At 45.0% G+C, this 15,578-nt stretch overlaps 1 pseudogene; it reads left to right on the top strand.

The window, feature by feature from the left end:
- The first annotated feature begins 7,147 nt into the window (after positions 1–7,147).
- LOC101537926 (peptidyl-prolyl cis-trans isomerase B-like) overlaps positions 7,148–15,578 on the top strand; it is a 55,151-nt pseudogene continuing 46,720 nt past the window's right edge.

Here is a 15,578-nt window from a genome sequence, read left to right as displayed (position 1 = left end):
GGGTGCCGCTGCGAGGCTGGGGGACGCCGGGTGCGGACAGATGCAGGAGCTGAGGAGTGGGCGAGCAGGGGAAGTGGGCAGAGGCGGGAGGGAACCCCCCTTGGGAGCGCGCGGCCCCTCCTGCCTGGCCGCTGGGTCTCCGCAGCGGCGCGGGCCGGCGGGGCCGCACGGGGAAGGGCCGGGGCAGGCTGGACCCCGAGTGCCCGCGGTTGGCGGGCGGGACACGGTCCCCCCTCCCGGCCCGCCGCGGGACCCGCACCCGGGTCGGGGTCCCGTCTCGGCGTGCAGGATGCCGGGTAGACGGGCGGGGGTCACAACAGAAGGTCTGCGGGGGCTGGGAGGGGGAGGGAGGAGGGAGAGGGCTCCCCGCCCTGCTCGGGGTCCTTCCTGCAGGGTCCCGGGACGGGGCGGACCCTGGGGCTTGGATTCCGGGGGCCGCGCGGCCGGAGCTCCGCCCGCTGCCCCGTCCCCCCCCCCGCCCTGGGCATCTGCTCTCTCGGGGGCGGGGGGGACGGGCTTGGGTGCTTCCGGGGACCCTGAGCCCCAGCCCTATCGCAGGGTCCGCCCAGCTGAGCAGGACTGCCTGAATCCCAGTTTATTTTTATTTTTTATTTTTTTATTATTATTTTTTAAAATATTTTATGCTCCCCCAAAATAATTCAGTTTATGGGGCCGGAGCAATAGTCTTGAGCTTAGCTGACTCAGGTTTGATACTTGGCATTACGTATGGTCTTCTGAACACCACCAGGAGTAAACCGTGAGCGTAGAGCCAGGAGTAAGCCCTGAGCATTGCTGGGTATGGCCCCAAAACAAAAACAAAAACCAATCAGTTTAGAATTCACTAAAGTATGTACTCAGTTCCCCCTCTTGGATGTACATGTAGAAAGTATAAAAACTGTCAATGTATGATACTTCCTACAGGACTCCTGCCATTTGGTATGCTGATTTAGAATGAATCCCAGTTTAATTCCCTCCCCACACGCGCTGCCTTCCGTACCGTTCCGCAGTGTGACTCTCTCGGGTGCCCTGTGTCCCGGTGTGTGTCAGAGCTCCTGGCCCTGCAGTGACTTACCGGTGTGTCTGCTTTGTAGTCACTTATCCAGGCACTTCACTGACATGACTTCTCTGTTCTTTTCTCTCATCCTCAACCATTATCAGCAGCGACCCCTGACATTTTCTTTCCGAGTTTTTTGCCATTTGTGGGCTGGAGCGATAGCACAGCGGGTAGGGCGTTTGCCTTTCACGCGGCTGACCCGGGTTCGATTCCTCCGCCCCTCTTGGAGAAGCCGGCAAGCTACCGGCAAGCTATCGCGCCCGCACGGCAGAGCCTGGCAAGCTACCCGTGGCGTATTCGATATGCCAAAACAGTAACAATAAGTCTCACAATGCGAGACGTTACTGGTGCCCGCTCGAACAAATGGATGAGCAAAGGGATGACAGTGACAGTGACAGTGGGCTGTAGTGCAGCTGGAATCATCGGTTTCATCCTTCTTTCAGGTGGGCTTTCAGGTAGCAAGCATGTGGTGGACCCTCTCTTGTCTTTCCGTCAGGTGAAATCACATTTAAGTACTGAATAATTGGCTCTTGTTTGTTTGGGGGCCACACCTGGTGGTTCTTAGCGCTTTCCCCTGGCTCAGCACTCAGGGCTCACCCCTGGGGGTCAGGGGACCGACCTGCTGTGTATCGCTCTGAGCCCTGAGGAATATCTTTGAACGTGGCCTGTTTGCCTTCTGAATATGAGTATCTGCTTTTCACTGCGCGTGCAACCGTGGGTTTCCCTTGAGTGTGTGTGCAGTGACATCAGAGCTCTCCTTTCTTTGGTTTAATGACGTTTTTCTGTTGTTCTGATGAGAAACTATTCTTCACTCTTATGTACTGGTGCCGGTGTTCCCTCCTTTCCCTGCTGCCGTAAAGATCTCCTTCTTTGCATCTTGTAGTTACTGAGGTATCTGGAGTAACATTCTCACTGCTCACACCTTTCACCAAAGCCATGGTTTTACTCACTGATTTTATGTATTTCCTTCCTTCCACCCTTCCTGCTAGTCTTACTCTTTCTCTCCCTCTCTCCCTCCCTCTCTTCCCCTCTTCCTCCCTCCCTCCCTCCCTTCCTCTCTCCCTTCCTTCTTTCCTTCCTTTTGTGTTTGGGCATACCCAGCTCTGCTCAAGGATTGCTCCTGATTGTTCTCTCAGAGATCACTCCAGATGATGCTCAGGGGATCATAGGCATTGTCGGGGACTAAATCTGAGTTGGCCGTGTGCAAGGGAGCAGCACCAATCCCTGCCCTATCTCTCAGGTTGTTGTGTTTTTTTTCTTTTTTGACAACATTCAGTCGTACTCAGGGCTTACTGTTGGCACCATGCTCAGAAATAGTCATTGTTTCTTGTTTTGTCACTGGTCACTGTCATCCTGTTGCTCATTGATTTGCTCGAGCGGGCACAGCAGTAACGTCTCCATTCATCCTAGCTCAGAGATTTTAGCAGCCTCTATTTACTCCCAATGGAAGAACTTCAGTCTCAAAGTATACAGAATAAAAAATTATCTTTTTTCATTGCAAGGCAAAAACCTACCCACTAAACTACAGCACTGATTTAGGGGTTGTCTATGAGCACAGAGCCTGGAGTAGTAAGCCATGGGCACAGCCATCTGTGGCCCAATCAAAAGAAAGAAAGAAAACGTTCACATTCTGTTCTGTACTTTCCCTTTCTTTCTGGAACTCTAAGTGTAAGTCATGCACACTGTTTTCTCAAGTCCTTTTTCTTTCTTCTTGTTAGGATCGCAGGGAAGCATTTATTTTAGGAAAAGAAAACATAGCAGAGGCACTCCTGCAAGAGTGGGAATGAGAGTCCGAAGGGAACCCGCTGGCTGCCGCTGCCGCTGTTTCTCTCTCTCTCCTCTACGCTTTTTATTTCCTCATCCCCTTCCCCTTCTACCCCCCCAATGGGTGGGGATATCTGGATGCTAAGATTTTAACCACCTCTGGTGTTTCTAGGGGTTGCCATAACAACTGTATGTGGGCATACCGGTGGGTTTACTGAATGCAAGTCAGAGAGAAACACGAAATCAGAAAATAGTCAAGTTTTATATCCAGTTGGGTCTGCACACTGAGCAGTTAACTGGCTTGCAAGGTTGTTCTAAGCGATGCACCGGGTTCATCTGCGCAGGGGATCTGCAAACTCATATTCCCCTGTGTCCTTGCTTGATTTAACCCATCAGGCCGCACTGAACAGACACCCTAAAAGGGAAGATCTTGAAGGGGGCCTCAGATTGGTCACACTTTCTCACAGCCGTTAGTTAGCACCTGTGTAGCCTTACTGCCAGACAGTCTGTTAGTACTGGTTGGTTTCTCCATTTTATTGAGTGTTCTAGAACCTTGTCCAGACTATTGCTCTGAACTATCTATCACAACTATTTATTTTATTTTTTTTTTTACTCTTTATTTTTTGTGTGTGTTCTTTGAATGCTTTTATTCCCCTTTCTGTATTCCAATCTTTTTTTTTTTTTAATTCTTTTATTGACTCACCATGTGGAAAGTTACAAAGCTTTAGGTTAAAGTCTTAGTTATACAATGCTCAAACACCCATCCCTTCCCCAGTGCACATATTCCACCACCAAGAATCTCGATATACCTCCCCCCTTCCCCCCACCTCCCCAGCTATCACAACTATTTAAACAACTGCTTTGATGATGTTTTAAAAATAGCGTCTTAGGGGCTGGAGAGATAGCACAGCGGGTAGGGCGTTTGCCTTGCACGCGGCCGACCCGGGTTCAAATCCCAGCATCCCATATGGTCCCCTGAGCACGGCCAGGGGTAATTCCTGAGTGCAGAGCCAGGAGTAACCCCTGTGCATCGCCAGGTATGACCCAAAAAGCAAAAAAAAAAAAAAAAAAATAGCGTCTTAGCCTTTTCCCAGGATGTGTTTTGTTTGGTTTTGTATTCTGTCCCACCCCCAGTGCTTGGATTCCAATCAGAGATCCATTATTTTCATACAGTATCTCAATGTCACTTGTAGTGACAGTGTAATTTATTTATTTTTCTGTTTTCCCTTGTTTTCTTTATGCCCAGGGCGGTGCCCCGGGGTTGCTGGCGATCAGACCCAGGGCTCCTATGTGAATCGTAAGCACTCTGTGGCCCATGAATCTGTTTCTTCTGAAAACTCCATTCTGGAGGATTTTTTAAGTTTAAAAAAAAAAAAAAAGACTTTGTAATTTCTTTATTACTTGTTTGGGGCCACTCCCGGCAGTGCTCGGGGCTTACTCTGACTCTGTGCTCAGGGATCCATCCTGCAAGGCTGGGAATTGAACCCAGGTCTCTTGCATGCAAGGCAAGCGCCCTACCTGATGTGTGTCGTGTCACTCTGGTTCTGTTTCACTTTTTATCGAAGTGTAGTGGTTCACAACCTTGTATAATCATTATTTCTTATTTTTATTTTATTTCCTTAATTTTTTTCCTCCCCTGTATGGAGATCTGGGACTGCTGTGCTGTATGTCGCAGCAACCAAAGAATTGGACAAGGTGGACTAGAATAAGTCCCAGAGACAAGCGGGCTTTTCTCACCCTTTTCCCATTACCTGGGAGTAGTATGTCCTGTGGATTCGGTCTTCATTTCTAAACGGTTGGAAAAGCTGAATGTTTTTCCACGTGCCACATTTTTCAGCTTTGGAGTTCTACCCAGCGGTGCTGAGGGCTTACTCCTGGCTTTGCACTTTGGAATCCTTCCTGGCAGTGCTCGGGGACCATATGGGATGGCGGGGATCGAACCTTTGTCGGGCGTGTGAAAGACAAGTGCTGCCCCTGCTGCACTATTTCTCCAGCCCAAGTATTACTCTGTTCAGTAGCGTCCCATAATTGAACTCTATTTTAGTATTGGGGTCACAGACAGTGCTCTCAGGGGCTACTCAGGGTATGCTACTAGGCACTGGTCTCACATTGCTAATGACCACTCAGTACAAGTGATAGACCCAGGGTTCATTCCTACAAGGCTTGCACTCAGGCCCGTGAGCCATCTCCATGGCCTTCGCTACCTGGTTGTGTCTATTCCTGCGTGTTAGATAGTGCTTCTATACCTTCGACTGAACTCTGTGGGTTAAACAAATTTTTCATTCTTAAAATTCTACAGACTGGAAAGTCAGTATCAAGTTGCCTTCCAGTTCAGATGTGTTCCTGATTTACAGCTGAATCTTTCCTTCTGAGTTCGTGTGTCGCAAGAGGGAGGAAGACGACATGTCTTTGTCCTTTTACGAGGTCATAGCCAATTATAGGAGAGGTACCTCAGTTAAGGCTTCTTTGAAAATTGCCTCCTGGGATGGCAAGATCGCTGAGTGGGCTGGACTGCATGGTCTGAATGCAGGAGTCCAAGGCACCGAGTGACGTCCCGTTATTGCTTTGAATTCATTAAAATATATGGTTCACGTGAAAGAACTAATGGGGTTTGGGTCCTCATCTTTGGGTCTCCGGTGACATGTAATGTGTCAGGACAAATGACTGGTTTTGCATTTTTGCTCCAGATAAGAGTAACCCTGTTTCGAGAATTGGTATTCTGGGAGATTCATTCAGTTCTATATTTATACTTAGGTTTCCCAACAATAAGCTTCTTTATGGAGAATTTTATTAACACTTTTATTCATGGCAATATGTGTGTTATTAATATGGGATACTGTGGCGCTATTTTTATGAAGTCATAATAAAGAGGTTTGTATGTTTCTTTTTGTTTTTGCTTTGGGGCCATACCTGGCAGTGCCCAGGGCTTGCTCCTGACGTTGCACTCAGGGATTTTTGTTGTCACCGTCCCTCGATGACCTGGGTCCACTGGTGCTTTCGGGGCTGATGACCATGCCCCCAGCCGATGGATGAAGGAAGGGGTTGGGGGCGCATGGCGGCTAGTAATCAGTGGCCCTTTCTTTAAGTCGGCATTATAGAGAAACCGTGAGGGTTGGGGCAGCACTACACACAGGTGTGGTTGAACATGAACATTAACAGTGAACGGATGTAAAGCTGCTTCTTCAGGGGGAGTGCTTCTGCGAGACCCGTCTCAGGACTGAATTTCATCCTGGGGCTCCAGCACTCCAGATTCCTTCTGGGAGATCAGCCCAAGTGCAGAATTCCAAGGCCATAGTGATTTTTTTCCTTTCTTTTTTGGTAATCCCCATAAACAATCCTATTCAATGTGCTTCTTACTAATATTTCTAGTCATTTCTGATAAACACAGTAAGAGTCAGGGACTTTTATTTGTACCCTAGATTAAGCTTCGAATCGTCACTCGAACTCATAGGAAAGGGTGTCTTTTCCTGCGGACATCTCCCGATATTTCCAGACTGCAGTCCTCAGGCCAGGTGAGTTTTTCCTCACTTCAGCAGGGTCTTATTCAGTTACTGCTTTTGGGTCTTGTCAGAGTTTGTCCCGTGAATATGCTCTTAACTTATGATATTTCTTATGGCACTGAGGTGTCCCGTGTTGAACTAGGGTAGCTTACAGCTTGCCATGGGTCCATCCAAGACCCTTCTGGGACCCGCCTTTTGGGTGTATGGCACTGCGGTCAATCTAAGGGCAACTAAGCCTTAAATCAAGTGAACTGGATGAATGCCCAGGAGTAAATATTATTCAGAGTCAATTAACTCCCATGTTATCCCAAAAGCGTAACTGTCTTCCTGTGTCGATACCAAAAGGCCATTGCTCTAGAATCAAAGTATGCAGAGGACATAAAGGAAAGAGAAAAGCTGTATTTCACTGGCATGTACAAAATCCAGAACCTTCAGAAGGTTTGACTTTACAAGTTATCCTTCTGATGGAGACACTTGTGACTAACAGATAGGGGGAGCAGAGCACAAAGGAGAGAGTAAAGATAAACACAGAGGATTGGGAGTGGCCTGATGAGGTAGGGTGTGCCTCAGGAGCACTGTGGTGGGTGTGGTTCGGTCAACCTAAGCTCTCTTAGGGAGGAGAAGGGAAAACCCAATGTGGAACCTAAAATGCTTGGAACTGTGACTTAGCAAGGGATCACTCCTGTTGGGTTGGGAGACTATCTGGGATGTGGGACTAAACCCGGGTTGGCCACATGCAAGGCACATGACCGGCACACTCTGCTATTGTTCCGGCCCCAGGGTTAGAATAGTCTGCCGCTGACTGAGAGAAATATACCGCTACAGGCCATGGTGCTGTTTGAGGAAGTGGCCGTGGACTTCACCTGGGAAGAGTGGCAGCACCTGGACGGGGAGCAGAGGAGCCTGTACAGGGATGTGATGCTGGAAACCTACAGTCACCTGGAGTCAGTGGGTGAGTGAAGCTCCCAGTCACTGCCTGCTCAGCTTTTCTTAGTAAATGAATATACTACTTCTTAGGGATTTAACCTTGAAGGGTTTGTACAAGGTTATTTTAAGGCCCTCTTACAAGTGAGTAAAGAAATGCTATTTTAGAAAAACAAAACAAAAGTCATATGACTATTCACCGTCTAATCAAAGGTTTATGTGACCCTCTACCTTTCCCTTGTTTTCAGTATTTGTTTCTTTTTGTTACATGACAATACTTACCCTGTGTGCTGGAGAGATAGTCCATCCAGTAGGGTTGCACTCTCTGGGTCTCTCCCCAGCGTTCCATATGGGTCTGAGCACCTCGAGGAGTAATTCCTGAGTGCAGAGCCAGGAGTAAGTCCTGAGAACAGCTGGGTGTGGCCCCAAACAAACAGAAACAAAATTACTTGGGGTCATAAAGTTACAGTGTTGTTTAGTTTATGGTGTTGAGGTTTTACTACAAATTTATTACATTACTCCATCACTGAAATGCCCATGAAGCTCCACCACTGCCCTTTTTAAAATATTGAATCACCATGAGATACACATTAGTTCTCAAGTTCTTCGTAATTGGGTTGCAGTCATACAATGTTCCGCCACCCTCCCTTCACAAGTGTACGTTTCCCACCACCAATCCACAGTTTCTTTCTGCCCCTCCCCAACCTAACCTCTGTAGCAAACTGTCCCACTCACCCCACCCCTCCCTCCCTTCCTCCTGTCTTCTCCAGAGTTATCATTTCCAGTTATTCTCATAGTAGTTCCTTCTCTCATAACAGTACTCCCTACCCCCACTTAATGCCAAGCTTCCTACCATGGTCCAGGGTTAGTTGGATTGATCAATCAGTTGGGGGCGCAGAGACAAGTGAGGTGTGTGGAATGTTTAAGCACGGAGGGCCGAGCTCTCAGACCATTCGGCACTGATCCATAACTGTAACCTCCTTTTATGGGTTAATGATCAGAACAGCTAGCATTCCTCAGAGTAAGTCAAAGTACAGAGGATCCAACACATCGAAGTACATGTTATCTTGTAAACTAATGATGCACAAAGCTCCTGATGAAGCAAGCCAGACCACCTCGTAATCTTTACATCCCACTCCCATACATTCCACATCCTCTTTCTCTGTCTAGATTTAGACAGGCTTACACAGTAACCTATTAGGATTTGTTTAACCTCATCTAAGCGTAGCACAGCACAGGCCGTCTATAACAGAGAGTGGCTGCATTGTGACATGCTGACCCCGGCCCAGTTCAATCAGAGTTCCTAGCTGGTTGCAGCTATGACCCGGCCTTGCTTGCAGGGCCGCGTCTTTGGAACTTCTTAATGACTCCGGTCAGGCTCCGACATTTCCCCTTTCTGTTCTGCAGCAAGTTTAGCCATCATGGCGATGTTAGCAGCATGTTGTTGGGCTATTCCACTTTGTTCTCGGAACTTTCTACGGGCTACACAAAGTAAAAGCAACAACGGGATCTTGAGAATAAACATGCCAGTAGAGCTTCCCATAAGACCTCGCATATGATTTACAGGGTTTAATTGAGAAATTCCATCAGACAGTCCGGCCCATATGCTATCAGACCCCAAGGTTTGCAAGTGATTCTGAAATGTAGAATGAATGGTTTTTTTTTTTGCAGCTGTATAATTTTGTCGGTCACATTGTGATGGCTTAACAAATTCATTGTAACCTTTACCCATGGAAATTCAGATTTGTTACATGTCACATGCTTTGGCTAAAGCATGTGGTTTTCCAGTCACATTTTAGAGCCAACTGCCTTTTTAAGCTGAAAGCTGGTCATCAAGCAGGGTAACAGTTTGTGTCCCATCGGCCAGTTCTTCCTGTAATTCTGCATCAGTTTGCCTTTGAGCAGTCCACGGTCTTTCAGGGTTCTCAAGGCATTTCTTGATGAATTCAGCAGTCTGACACTTGCCGCTTTGTGATTCCCGTCGTTGCCGTGGTAGCAGCGATGGCAATGAGTCCCACAACAGGGGCAATCAGGAGGCCCGCTAATCTTTTCCTGTGACAGGTGAGCAATCAGCCAACGAAGAATGTTGGTAGCCAGACTGTCTTCCCATAAACGGTTCAGCCGCAGGGCCATCCAAACACCCGCACGAGCTCTAAGGAAATAGATGCTTTCCTCTGCTTTAAGACTCACAGAGTTGGTGATGGAGTGAACATGGAACAGTCAGTGCAGGGCATTACCCCTTTTACTCTGTCCCCGTTCATTTTTCCTTTACGCATAACATATGGCAATGGAACGCAAGCCTGTGTATAGCGGGTAAGCTTTCTATCAAAATATCAAGAATGTTTTGCACCAACATAGTTACAGGCGGTCATGAATCCAAGAGCATTCCCTATTTCCATAGATGATTTTGTTCCTGATGCCCAGGAAGGAAGGGTGTAGGAGGCGCAAAGCCACCTCCACGCCACACTATACCATTATTCAAGTGAATTATGATTCGGTAAGTGCCGGGGCTTTGTATTAGTCCCCAGCTCAGGGCCTTGTTTGTTCCCTTTTCCCAGTCTGAGTCCGCAGGACTCCAATCAATAATTTTCCCATAAGGGGAATCAATATACACTCTGGCTTTTGTTCTTCTGCAGTATTTCCAATATATCCAGTATTTTTTTCTTCTGCAGTATTTCCAATATATCCAGTCTTAGTTCAGTAAATTTAGTCTTAGTTCAGTAAATTTAAGGTATTATATACCTTAAAAAACGATGATGCTTTTGAGGAGGTATGAGTGATGCATTATCAGTTTTAATTGTTTGAGGGACACCCATGTGGCGAAGGCTTCTAGGAGGTGTGTTATTACTGAGTCTGCACGCTCAGAGGCTAGTGCTGTTGCCCATTGATAATGGGTAAAAGTACCTGTGGATTGATGGACATACTTCTGTTTTCCAAATGCCGATACGGTAATTACCCCCATCTGCCATAGTTGATTGCGCTTTAATCCACGTGGGTTAGTCCCGAGTGGCATATGAGGGGTACTGATGGCCTGGCATGTAGGGCATTGTTGCACCATTTCCCTTGTTTTAAGGCTTTAGCATTCTGATGATGTATCTTATGAGAATTTCTAGCCTTGATACCTGTGTCTATTGATTTATCAGCCACATCATTCCCATGGGCCACAGGCCCCGGCAAGTTAGAATGTGCCCGTATCTGGGTAATAGGCAGAGGATGAATTCTAGGATGTAGAAGATCCTGTAATGTTTTGAATAGTCCTGTTAGCTCACTCTGCATGAGGCAGGGCAGCTGTAGTCACGTTTCACAGTCCCAGCTGCGTCCTCTGAGTCAGTAACGGTATTTAAAGCTTCCTCAAAGTCTTGTAATAGGCAAATTATGCCATGTAATTTATTTTTCTGTACAGATTGATATGGAGTGTCAATTTAACGTGTTCAAGAAAGCTTAGTATAGACAGTTTTTGCTGGTGTACAACAGCTCACATATCTCAGGCCTAGCTAGGCTTGGATGTAAAAATTGTTTTTCTGTTACTGTAACTATGTTTTTCTGTTTAGGTAACTGAGTTTGATTCTGTTTCTGTTGGCTAAGTTAATTTGCATATTCTGCGTATGTGGCTGAATATTATTGGTTAGGATGATAAACTAGTTAATAAAAGGGGCTGAACAGGCTGCTCTGGGTCACAACACCAGAGATACTTTGGGATCCTCCATAAATTATTTCTTTCGCGTGCCTAGCTCAGTGCCTCAGACCGCCTAACCAAACCTTAGCGCAACCCCTGGTCCCAACGTGAGAAGAAATAAGGAAAGGGAGAAGAAGAAAAAGAGAAAGACAGAACGAAAGACAGAAAGAAAGAAAGGAAGGAGGGAGGGAGGGAGGGAGGGAGGGAAGGAAGGAAGGAAGGAAGGAAGGAAGGAAGGAAGGAAGGAAGGAAGGAAGGAAGGAAGGAAGGAAGGGAAGAAAAAAATAGAAAGGAAGAAAGAAAGATAAATAGAAAGGGAGAAGAAAAAAGAGAGGGAAACGAGAAAAGAGAAAGGAAAGAAGAAAGACAGGAAGAAAGAAAAGACAGTAAGAAAGGAAAGAAAGAAAGAAAAGAAAGAAAGAAAGAAAGAAAGAAAGAAAGAAAGAAAAAAGTGGAGAAAATAATGATAGGAATAAAGAAAGGGAGATGAAGAAAAAGAGAAAGAGAGGGAGAAAGAAATATAGAAAGAGGGAAAAGGAGAAAGAAAGAAAGAAAGAAAGAAAGAAAGAAAAGAAAGAAAGAAAGGAAGGAAGAAAGGAAGAAAGAAAGAAGAAAAAGAGAAAAAAGCAGAGAAAATGATAGGAAGAAAGAAAGGGAGATGGAGAAAAAGAGAAAGGGAGAAAGAAATATAGAGAGAAGGAAAAGAAGAAAAGAAAGAAAGGGTGAAGAAGAAAAAGAGAAAGAAAGAAGAAGAAAAGGAAATGGATAAAGAAATAAAGTTAAAAAGAAAGAGAAAGGGAGAAGAAAAGACAGGAAAAGAAAAGAAAAAAGAAAAGACTTCTTTCAGAAAGAGGGAGAAAGAAAGGGAGAAGACAAAAAAAGAAAGCTAGAAAAAGGTAAAGGAAGAAAAAGAAAGGGAGAAAGAAAAAAATATAGATAAATAGAGAGAAAGGGAAAAGAAGAAAAAGAGAAAGAAAAAAAGGAATAAAAACAAAAAGAGGCGATGGGTAATTCTGTAACTTCGCAGCAGGATGCCTATATTGACACCCTGAACTTTCTAACAAAAGCAGCTGGTCTGCCTCTGAAGGAACAGATAATGCAATGCCTCCTTGAGAGGGTACAAAGATATTGTCATTGGTTTAAGCCAAAAAAGTAGAGAACAACTTAATTTGGAACTCTGGACAAAAGTAGGGAAAGAATCGCGTCTTGAACAAAAAAATAGAGAATTGATCTCAGCAAATGAATGGAGCGCGTGCAATTGTGTTGCTGCTGCCCTGAATTTTTCACAGTTTGACTTTGAGTCTGAGGAGCCTTCTCTTTTGTCTTCTCATATGGCTCTCTCGACTGATTCGTCAAATTTTAAAGCAAATTACAGAGACACTCCTGTGTTAGAGGAGAAGAGTAGGAAGAACCGTTGATTCAGCCTAAATTTTGTGTTATGTCAACAGCATCTATATTATTTGGTGATTCATATCAAATTGGTGGTTCACTTGCCGGTCTGAGTCTGACAGCTTCGAGTCAGACGTAGAGAATTTGGTTTTAAAAGAGCTTGTAAACTCCCAAGAATTGAGAAAAGTTAATAAAATATTAGATAAATTAGACCAATGAAGTACCTTGAGGTGCACCACCCTTCTGAAAGAAGGATAATGTCTGCTTTAGAGGGTATCACTGATCCTGACCCTTTGGCAGTTCTTTCTCCTCGCTTATATAAGAATAAGGAAGAGGAATCTCTGTGTTGCCATTCTAAACTTACTCCTGAAGCTCCTTTATATCAGGCAAAACTGAGCCAACAGCCTGCTCAGTTTATAGCTTTTCCAGTCGTTTGCAATCCTGATGTGCAAAGAAAAAGACAGGCAGGGGAATATGAGCCTGTTCCTTTTAAGTTTCTTTCCTCGCTTAAGCAAGCTGTGACCACCTAGGGTGTTACTTCTAACTATGTGCTAGCCCTTCTGGAAAATTTTGCAGAAGCTAACACTCTAATTCCGCTTGATTGGCAAACTCTTGCAAAGGCAGTGTTAGAAAGTTCTCAATATGTACAATTTAAATCTTGGTGGAAAGGAGAGGCTGAGAAATTTGCTAGAATTAAAACACCAAAACATGTTGACATCACTGTGAAACAGATTTTAGGCACTGGCAAGTGGGCTTTAGTGGAAAAACAAGTCCGTTTGGAGGCAAACATCTTGAGACCTCTGCAAAATGTACTATGTCATTCACAAAAATCTTTCAGGAGGTAAATGAACTTTACACAGATTTCATTGCCAGACTCCAGGAATCTCTTGAAAAGGCTATGCCTGATGAAGGCCTTCGTGAAATGCTTATGCTATCTTTAGCGGTGGAAAATGCTACAGCAGATTGCCAAAAGGCAATTCAGAGTGCTAAATTAATGGGTAAACACTCGCTGGATGATTTTTTTTAAATTTATTTTTTAAATTTAATATATTTATTTTTAATTAGTGAATCACCGTGAGGGTACAGTTACAGATTTACACATTTTCGTGCTTGTGTCTCCCTCACACAGTGTCCGAGAACCCAGCCCTCCACCAGTGTCCAAACTCCACTATCAATGAACTCAGTATCCATCCCACCCACCCCACCCACACCCATCCATCCCATTCCCCCTGCCCCGCCTCTGTGGCAGGTTATTCCCTTTTGTTTTCTCTCTCCTTTTGGGTGTTTTGGTTTGCAGTATGGGTATTGAGTGGCCATCGTGGTCAGTCTCTAGTCTACTTTCAGCATGCATCTCCCTTCCCACGCGGGATTTCCAACCACATTTTACTTGGTGTATCCTTCTGTATCTGAGCTGTCTTTTCCCCCAGCATGCTCTGAGGCCAGCTTCCGAGCCATGGAGCCAACCTCCTAGTACTTATTTCTACTATTCTTGGGTGTTAGTCTCCGACTCTGTTATTTGATATTCCACAGATGAGTGCAATCTTTCTATGTCTGTCTCTCTCCTTCTGACTCATTTACTTAGCGTGAAACTTTCCATGTTGATCCACTTAAATGCAAAGTTCATGACTTCATCTTTTCTAACAGCTGCATAGTATTCTATTGTATAGATGTACCAAAGTTTCTTTAACCAGTCATCTGTTCTCAGGCACTTGGGTTTTTTCCAGATTCTGGCTATTGTAAACAGTGCTGCGATGAACATATAAGTGCAGATGTCATTTCGACTCTACTTTTTTGCTTCTCCGGGATATATTCCCAGCAGTGGTATTGCTGGGTCAAATGGGAGCTCAATTTCTAATTTTTTGAGAAGCGTCCATATTGTTTTGCAGAAGGGCTGAACCAGTCGGCATTCCCACCAGCAGTGTAGAAGGGTCCCTTTCTCCCCACATCCTCTCCAACAGTGGTTGCTTTTGTTCTTTTGGATGTGTGCCAGTCTCTGTGGTGTGAGCTGGTATCTCATGGTTCTTCTTCTTTTTTTTTTTTCTCATGGTTCTTTTGATCTGTATCTCCCTGATGATTAGTGATGAAGAGCATTTTTTCCTGTGCTTTTTGGCCATTTGTATCTCTTCCTTGGGAAAGTTTCTCTTCATTTCTTCGCCCCATTTTCCGATGGGGTTGGATGATTTCTTCTTGTAGAGTTCAACCAGTGCCTTATATACCCTTGATATCAACGCCTTATCGGATGGGTATTGGGGGAATATCCTTTCCCATTCTGTAGATTGTCTTTGTATTCTGGTCACTGTATCTTTTCTGTTGCAGAAGCTTCTTAGTTTAATATAGTCCCATTTGTTGATCTCTGTTTCCATTTGGTTGATCAGTTGCGTGTCATCTTTGAAGGTACCTTCAGCTTCAGTATTGTGGAGGGTTTTGCCGACCTTGTCTTCGATGTACCTTGTGGATTGTGGTCTGATGTTGAGGTCTTTAATCCATTTTGATCTGATTTTTGTGCATGGTGTCAGGTCGAGGTCTAGGCCCATTCTTTTGCATGTGGTTGTCCAGTTATGCCAGCACCATTTGTTAAAGAGGCTTTCCTTGTTCCACTTCACATTTCTTGCTCCCTTTTCAAAGATTAGGTGATCATACATTTGGGGATGTGTGTGGGGATATTCCCCCCTGTTCCATTGGTCTGCGGCTCTGCCTTTGTTCCAGTAACATGCTGTTTTAATTGTTACCACTTTGTAGTAAAGTTTAAGGTTGGGGAGGGTGATGCCTCCCTTCATCTTTTTCCCAAGTATTGTTTTAGCTATCCGTGGGCGTTTGTTGTTCCATATGAATTTCAGGATTGCTTGACCCATTTTTTGGGAAGAATTTCATGTCTATTTTTATAGTTATCGCGTTGAATCTGTGTAATACTTTGGGGAGTATTGCCATTTTGACAATGTTGATTCTCCCTATCCATGAGCAGGGGATATGTTTCCATTTTCTCATGTCCTCTTTTATTTCATGGAGTAGCGTCTTATAGTTTTCTTTGTAGAGGTCCTTTACTTCCTCCGTTAATCTGGTTCCGAGGTACTTGATTTTCTGGGGCACAATTGTGAATGGGATTGCTTTTTTTCATGTCCCTTTCCTCTGTCTCGTTGTTTGCATATAGGAAGGCCATGGATTTTTGGGTATTGATTTTATAGCCTGCGACTTTACTGTACAAATCTATTGTTTCTAAGAGTTTCTTAGTAGAGGCTTTAGGCTTCTCTAAATATAGTATCATATCACCTGT

Source organism: Sorex araneus, chromosome 3, assembly GCF_027595985.1.
Source record: "Sorex araneus isolate mSorAra2 chromosome 3, mSorAra2.pri, whole genome shotgun sequence".
NCBI lineage: Eukaryota > Metazoa > Chordata > Mammalia > Eulipotyphla > Soricidae > Sorex > Sorex araneus.
This window is presented reverse-complemented; position numbering and strand designations above follow the sequence as displayed.